Raw genomic sequence first — 9,764 nt, 5'->3', positions numbered from 1 at the left:
TTCCATAAAATCAATAAAATGAGAAATATACGAAATAATATACATGTACTGGTTTCTTTCGAAAATCGACAACAATGAAACTATGAACCCTTCTCGAACACAAACGGTACATTGTAAGACAGGAAATTGTAGAGAGAAACAAGTCCTATAACATAGAATACAACATTTTAATGAACAGTGCTTTCTATAAAATCAATAAAATGAGAAATATACGAAATAATATACATGTACTGATTTCTTTGGAAAATCGACAACTATGAAACTATGAACCCTTCCCCGACACAAACGGTACATTGTGAAACAGGAAATTGTAGAGAGAAACAAGCCCTATAACATAGGATACAACATTTTAATGAACAGTGCTTTCCATAAAATCAATAAAATGAGAAATATACGAAATAATATACATGTACTGGTTTCTTTCGAAAATCGACAACTATGAAACTATGAACCCTTCCGGGACACAAACGGTACATTGTGAGACAGGAAATTGTAGAGAGAAACAAGCCCGATAACATAGGATACAAAGTTTTAATGAACAGTGCTTTCCATAAAATCAATAAAATGAAAAATATACAAATAATATACATGTAAACTGATTTCTTTTCGAAAATCGACAACTATGAAACTATGAACCCTTCCCGGACACAAACAGTACATTGTGAGACAGGAAATTGTAGAGAAACAAGCCCTATAACATAGGATACAACATTTTAATGAACAGTGCTTACCATAAAATTAATAAAATGAAAAATATACGAAATAATATACATGTACTGATTTCTTTCGAAAATCGACAACTATGAAACTATGAACCCTTCCCGGACACAAACAGTACATTGTGAGACAGGAAATTGTAGAGAGAAACAAGCCCTATAACATAGGATACAACATTTTAATGAACAGTGCTTACCATAAAATTAATAAAATGAAAAATATACGAAATAATATACATGTACTGATTTCTTTCGAAAATCGACAACTATGAAACTATGAACTCTTCCCGGACACAAACGGTACATTGTGAGATAGAAAATTGTAGAGAGAAACAAGCCCTATAACATAGGATACAACATTTTAATGAACAGTGCTTACCATAAAATTAATAAAATGAAAAATATACGAAATAATATACATGTACTGATTTCTTTCGAAAATCGACAACTATGAAACTATGAACCCTTCCCGGACACAAACAGTACATTGTGAGACAGGAAATTGTAGAGAGAAACAAGCCCTATAACATAGGATACAACATTTTAATGAACAGTGCTTACCATAAAATTAATAAAATGAAAAAATATACGAAATAATATACATGTACTGATTTCTTTCGAAAATCGACAACTATGAAACTATGAACCCTTCCCGGACACAAACAGTACATTGTGAGACAGGAAATTGTAGAGAGAAACAAGCCCCTATAACATAGGATACAACATTTTAATGAACATTGCTTTCCATAAAATGAATAAAATGAAAAATATACGAAATAATATACATGTACTGATTTCTTTCGAAAATCGACAACTATGAAACTATGAATCCTTCCCGGACACAAACGGTACATTGTGAGACAGGAAATTGTAGAGAGAAACAAGCCCTATAACATAGGATACAACATTTTAATGAACAGTGCTTTCCATAAAATTAATAAAATGAAAAATATACGAAATAATATACATGTACTGATTTCTTTCGAAAATCGACAACTATGAAACTATGAACCCTTCCGGACACAAAACAGTACATTGTGAGACAGGAAATTGTAGAGAGAAACAAGCCCTATAACATAGGATACAACATTTTAATGAACAGTGCTTACCATAAAATTAATAAAATGAAAATATACGAAATAATATACATGTACTGATTTCTTTCGAAAATCGACAACTATGAAACTATGAACCCTTCCCGGACACAAACAGTACATTGTGAGACAGGAAATTGTAGAGAGAGAAACAAGCCCTATAACATAGGATACAACATTTTAATGAACAGTGCTTACCATAAAATTAATAAAATGAAAATATACGAAATAATATACATGTACTGATTTCTTTCGAAAATCGACAACTATGAAACTATGAACCCTTCCCGGACACAAACAGTACATTGTGAGACAGGAAATTGTAGAGAGAAACAAGCCCTATAACATAGGATACAACATTTTAATGAACAGTGCTTACCATAAAATTAATAAAATGAAAAATATACGAAATAATATACATGTACTGATTTCTTTCGAAAATCGACAACTATGAAACTATGAACCCTTCCCGGACACAAACGGTACATTGTGAGATAGGAAATTGTAGAGAGAAACAAGCCCTATAACATAGGATACAACATTTTAATGAACAGTGCTTACCATAAAATTAATAAAATGAAAATATACGAAATAATATACATGTACTGATTTCTTTTCGAAAATCGACAACTATGAAACTATGAACCCTTCCCGGACACAAACGGTACATTGTGAGACAGGAAATTGTAGAGAGAAACAAGCCCTATAACATAGGATGCAACATTTTAATGAACAGTGCTTTCCATAAAATTAATAAAATGAAAAATATACGAAATAATATACATGTACTGATTTCTTTCGAAAATCGACAACTATGAAACTATGAACCCTTCCCGGACACAAACGGTACATTGTGAGACAGGAAATTGTAGAGAGAAACAAGCCCTATAACATAGGATGCAACATTTTAATGAACAGTGCTTTCCATAAAATTAATAAAATGAAAAATATACGAAATAATGTACATGTACTGATTTCTTTCGAAAATCGACAACTATGAAACTATGAACCCTTCCCGGACACAAACGGTACATTGTAAGACAGGAAATTGTAGAGAGAAACAAGCCCTATAACATAGGATACAACATTTTAATGAACAGTGCTTTCCATAAAATTAATAAAATGAAAAATATACGAAATAATGTACATGTACTGATTTCTTTCGAAAATCGACAACTATGAAACTATGAACCCTTCCCGGACACAAACGGTACATTGTGAGACAGGAAATTGTAGAGAGAAACAAGCCCTATAACATAGGATACAACATTTTAATGAACAGTGCTTTCCATAAAATTAATAAAATGAAAAATATACGAAATAATGTACATGTACTGATTTCTTTCGAAAATCGACAACTATGAAACTATGAACCCTTCCCGGACACAAACGGTACATTGTAAGACAGGAAATTGTAGAGAGAAACAAGCCCTATAACATAGGATGCAACATTTTAATGAACAGTGTTTTCCATAAAATTAATAAAATGAAAAATATACGAAATAATATACATGTACTGATTTCTTTCGAAAATCGACAACTATGAAACTATGAACCCTTCCCGGACACAAACGGTACATTGTGAGACAGGAAATTGTAGAGAGAAACAAGCCCTATAACATAGGATACAACATTTTAATGAACAGTGCTTTCCAGAAAATCAATAAAATGAAAAATATACGAAATAATATACAAGTACTGACATTCCCATTCCATGTACTTCACATTCCCCGACACAAACGGTACATTGTGAGATAGGAAATTGTAGAGAGAAACAAGCCCTATGACATAGGATACAACATTTTAACCTATCCTCGCTTTTAAATTATCATTTAATGTAAGTACTATGTTATCCACTATTTTTGATATATATGAGGCAATTTTAACAGTTGCTATTGAAAAAACACTATTTTATAATTTTATAAGATCGATTATCGTCCCCAAGCCGTTTTTTTTTCTCGATCATACAGCATTATTTGCACACCCTGTATAAAATTACTTACACACCTCAAACCTAATATTTGTATAATCGAATATCAATTTGAATGAAAATGAAGGTATATTCATCACACGAAAAAAAAATACAAAAATTTCTGTGTATTTACGAGATAATATTATGTATATGCAAATCGTTTTGTGTGAAGTTTGTCGTAATTCACTGAGTTTTATTGTTTGCCGTTCAAGACACCTGTTGTTTAGCCACACAGCCATATTGATAGCTTTAATTGTTGCTTATTAATTTCCATTTGATATAAAAGGAAATGTTGGGTTTAATTTCCATATTGCTAAAGTTCAGGAAATGCGAATTACTTACTACATAGTATACGTGATTAGTTGTAATGCTTATTTATTTTTAGAATTGTTGACACTAGATTTATTAATCGGAATTTTTTATCTCTAATTTCCTTTATAGTATACGAAGCTGATGCACCAGGTCTTGTACAATTGTTTCTATTACTTTTCTTCGGGGCATTTTTATTCTAATATGCTTATCTGATGGTAATTATCAAGAAACATATGTCGTTATTTGCTAAAAGTGCTTTTTATTGAGTTTTATCTCTAATTTTCTTTATAGTTACGAAGCTGATGCACCAGGTCTTGTAAAATTGTCTATATTACTTTTCTTCGGGGCATTTTTTATTTTAATATATTTATCTGATGGTAATTATCAAGAAACATATGTCGTTATTTGCTAAAAGTGCTTTTTATTGAGTTTTATCTCTAATTTTCTTTGTACTTACGAAGCTGATGCACCAGGTCTTCTAAAATTGTTTCTGTTACTTTTCTTCGGAGCATTTTTATTCTAATTTGTTTATCTGATGTTAATTATAAAAAAACATATATCGTTTTTTACTAAAAGCGGTTTTTATTGAGTTTTATCTCTAATTTTCTTTATAGTTACGAAGCTGATGCACCGGGTCTTGTAAAATTGTTTCTATTACTTTTCTTCGGGGAATTTTTATTTTAATATGTTTATCTGATGGTAATTATCAAGAAACATATGTCGTTATTTGCTAAAAGTGGTTTTTATTGAGTTTTATCTCTAATTTTCTTTGTAGTTACGAAGCTGATGCACCAGGTCTTGTAAAATTGTTTCTGTTACTTTTCTTCGGGGCATTTTTATTCTAATATGTTTATGTGATAGTAATTATCAAGAAACGCATGTTGTTTTTTGCTAAAAGTGGTTTTTACTGAGTTTTATCTCTAATTTTCTTTTTAGTATACGAAGCTGATGCACCAGGTCTTGTAAAATTGTTTATATTACTTTTCTTCGGGGCATTTTCATTCTAATATGCTTATCTGATGGTAATTATCAAGAAACGCATGTCGTTTTTTGCTAAAAGTGGTTTTTACTGAGTTTCATCTCTAATTTTCTTTTTAGTATACGAAGCTGATGCACCAGGTCTTGTAAAATTGTTTATATTACTTTTCTTCGGGGCATTTTTATTCTAATATGTTTATCTGATGGTAATTATCAAGAAACATATGTCGTTAATTGCTAAAAGTAGTTTTTATTGAGTTTTATCTCTAATTTTCTATATAGTTACGAAGCTGATGCACCAGGTCTTGTAAAATTGTTTCTATTACTTTTCTTCGGGGCATTTTTATTTTAATATGTTTATCTGATGGTAATTATCAAGAAACATATGTCGTTAATTGCTAAAAGTGGTTTTTATTGAGATTTATCTCTAATTTTCTTTTAGTATACGAAGCTGATGCACCAGGTCTTGTAAAATTGTTTATATTACTTTTCTTCGGGGCATTTTTATTCTAATATGCTTATCTGATGGTAATTATCAAGAAACGCATGTCGTTTTTTGCTAAAAGTGGTTTTTACTGAGTTTCATCTCTAATTTTCTTTTTAGTATACGAAGCTGATGCACCAGGTCTTGTAAAATTGTTTATATTACTTTTCTTCGGGGCATTTTTATTCTAATATGTTTATCTGATGGTAATTATCAAGAAACATATGTCGTTAATTGCTAAAAGTAGTTTTTATTGAGTTTTATCTCTAATTTTCTATATAGTTACGAAGCTGATGCACCAGGTCTTGTAAAATTGTTTCTATTACTTTTCTTCGGGGCATTTTTATTTTAATATGTTTATCTGATGGTAATTATCAAGAAACATATGTCGTTAATTGCTAAAAGTGGTTTTTATTGAGTTTTATCTCTAATTTTCTTTATAGTTACGAAACTGATGAACCAGGTCTTGTAAAATTGTTTCTATTACTTTTCTTCGGGGCATTTTTATTTTAATATGTTTATCTGATGGTAATTATCAAGAAACATATGTCGTTATTTGCTAAAGGTGGTTTTTATTGAGTTTTATCTCCAATTTTCTTTGTAGTTACGAAGCTGATGCACCAGGTCTTGTAAAATTGTTTCTGTTACTTTTCTTCGGAGCATTTTTATTCTAATTTGTTTATCTGATGTTAATTATAAAAAAACATATATCGTTTTTTACTAAAAGCGGTTTTTATTGAGTTTTATCTGTAATTTTCTTTATAGTTACGAAGCTGATGCACCGGGTCTTGTAAAATTGTTTCTATTACTTTTCTTCGGGGAATTTTTATTTTAATATGTTTATCTGATGGTAATTATCAAGAAACATATGTCGTTATTTGCTAAAAGTGGTTTTTATTGAGTTTTATCTCTAATTTTCTTTGTAGTTACGAAGCTGATGCACCAGGTCTTGTAAAATTGTTTCTGTTACTTTTCTTCAGGGCATTTTTATTCTAATATGTTTATGTGATAGTAATTATCAAGAAACGCATGTTGTTTTTTGCTAAAAGTGGTTTTACTGAGTTTTATCTCTAATTTTCTTTTTAGTAGTATACAAGCTGATGCACCAGGTCTTGTAAAATTGTTTATATTACTTTTCTTCAGGGCATTTTTATTCTAATATGTTTATCTGATGGTAATTATCAAGAAACATATGTCGTTAATTGCTAAAAGTAGTTTTTATTGAGTTTTATCTCTAATTTTCTATATAGTTACGAAGCTGATGCACCAGGTCTTGTAAAATTGTTTCTATTACTTTTCTTCGGGGCATTTTTATTTTAATATGTTTATCTGATGGTAATTATCAAGAAACATATGTCGTTAATTGCTAAAAGTGGTTTTTATTGAGATTTATCTCTAATTTTCTTTTTAGTATACGAAGCTGATGCACCAGGTCTTGTAAAATTGTTTATATTACTTTTCTTCGGGGCATTTTTATTCTAATATGCTTATCTGATGGTAATTATCAAGAAACGCATGTCGTTTTTTGCTAAAAGTGGTTTTTACTGAGTTTCATCTCTAATTTTCTTTTTAGTATACGAAGCTGATGCACCAGGTCTTGTAAAATTGTTTATATTACTTTTCTTCAGGGGCATTTTTATTCTAATATGTTTATCTGATGGTAATTATCAAGAAACATATGTCGTTAATTGCTAAAAGTAGTTTTTATTGAGTTTTATCTCTAATTTTCTATATAGTTACGAAGCTGATGCACCAGGTCTTGTAAAATTGTTTCTATTACTTTTCTTCGGGGCATTTTTATTTTAATATGTTTATCTGATGGTAATTATCAAGAAAAATATGTCGTTAATTGCTAAAAGTGGTTTTTATTGAGTTTTATCTCTAATTTTCTTTATAGTTACGAAACTGATGAACCAGGTCTTGTAAAATTGTTTCTATTACTTTTCTTCGGGGCATTTTTATTTTAATATGTTTATCTGATGGTAATTATCAAGAAACATATGTCGTTATTTGCTAAAGGTGGTTTTTATTGAGTTTTATCTCTAATTTTCTTTGTAGTTACGAAGCTGATGCACCAGGTATTGTAAAATTGTTTATATTACTTTTCTGCGGGGCATTTTTATTCTAATATGCTTATCTGATGGTAATTATCAAGAAACATATGTCGTTAATTGCTAAAAGTGGTTTTTATTGAGTTTTATCTCTAATTTTCTTTATAGTTACGAAACTGATGAACCAGGTCTTGTAAAATTGTTTCTATTACTTTTCTTCGGGGCATTTTTATTCTAATATGTTTATGTGATAGTAATTATCAAGAAACGCATGTTGTTTTTTGCTAAAAGTGGTTTTTACTGAGTTTTATCTCTAATTTTCTTTTTAGTATACGAAGCTGATGCCCCAGGTCTTGTAAAATAGTCTCTATTACTTTTCTTCGGGGCATTTTTATTCTAATATGTTTATTCTAATATGTTTGTCTGTCTATATTTTCAAGAAACACATGTCGTTTCTTGCTAAAAGTGGTTTTTACTGAGTTTTATCTCTAATTTTCTTTGTAGTATACGAAAAAATGGAAAATTCATGTTTTAAGATACTGTTCTTTGAAGAGGTGTTTATTAAAGCTTGTTCTAGACTTTCATATAGGTTTACTGAACTGTTTATAGGTTAACTGAACTTATATGGAAACTTTTTTTATATTTTTTTTTATTTTTAAGTTAAGGATTAACATTTTTAGAACAAAGAAAATTTTTTTATAAAGAATGCATTTTTCTCAAAATGTCAATAATAAAAAAGGTTATCGGACATACTGCATAGAAGAAGAATAATTTAAGATGACGATACCTTTGAATTCGATTCAATAACAAAGAATCACCTGTATTAAAAAAAAAGAAAATAAAATCAGCTGCTAAAATATAAACAAGGAAGAAGACAAGAAGTCTGCTTGGTAGGGTAAAATCTTGAATTTCTTCACCTGTTCCTTTTATCTGGGTGTTCCTATCTGGGTATCTCTAACATGGACACGACCTAATGGTGCAATATCAGATTTTAAAAGATTTTTAGTTCATTTTGGAGACAAAATACCTATCAGGATGAAGATCGAAAATGATAAAATTAACTGGTGTTTTAAACCGTTTAAGGGATAAAGAACAAGCGCTTTTCAACAAATTTTCACCTATAATTTTGTCACAAATTTTTCATTGTGAGACCCTGAGTCGTTCGTCGTTTTTCGACATTAGTTGAGGTTAGGATAGAATTTCTGCTAGAACCAGGCTAGGACTAGAAGTATAAGAAAAAACTAAGTCAAACTCAACCAGTTTTATTAGTTTCGGTCATTTTTAAGCCCATTCAATATCGACAAACGACCGAATTCACCTCGAATTCCACTAAATCAAAGAACTGAATAATACACGATGCAAAAACAAACAACTGTCGAGATGGATTGTGGGAAATTTTTTGCGCGGGCGTTTTAAATTCTCTGTATTGCTGGGAGTGGCCAAGCTCATAAATATCCAGATTATCCAGAAGATACCAACAGGATATTTTGTTGCCTTGACGTAATATATATCTATCTGTATGCTTTATTGCATTTTATGTAATATAAAAAGTAGTACATTATTTATTTTTCCTAAATATCTAGACGATATTATTAGGATATTTTATTATCATGAGCATGTTTGGATATCTCAGCTGGATGTACATTAGATATACGACAGAGATATCTATAGGATATTCTATTCTGAGACATCTACAGGATTTCAGGATGTCTGAAGGATATCCTATGTCTGTAGGATCATCTATATTCATAGGATGTCTGAAGGATATCCTCATCTTTATAAGATGATCTTATAATGGGACATTCCGACATTCTATGAATATCCTGCCGATATTGTGTGTTATATGGGCTAGACATAAAAGAAGTCAAGCACTTTTACGACCTAAGCACTAAAGTGCAGAAACACATTATTAAACTGACATTAAGTGCCAAAGGAGATACCCATTGTTTCTCAATGTATAATTACTTACAAGGTATTACTTTTTATATTATTTGCTACGTTTGAAATTGTTTGAAAAATTATTAGTGAACGTTTGAAAAAAAAATAATTTTCTATTCGGAGGAATAACGTACTTTTTGTGCCTCGCCGGTATAATTCTATATAGCCAATAAAGAATGAATGCTCATGAAAGTTTTAGAATACACCCTGTACGTTTAT

This window comes from Sitophilus oryzae, unplaced genomic scaffold (assembly GCF_002938485.1).
Source record: "Sitophilus oryzae breed Bouriz unplaced genomic scaffold, Soryzae_2.0 scaffold_863_pilon_pilon, whole genome shotgun sequence".
NCBI lineage: Eukaryota > Metazoa > Arthropoda > Insecta > Coleoptera > Curculionidae > Sitophilus > Sitophilus oryzae.
This window is presented reverse-complemented; position numbering follows the sequence as displayed.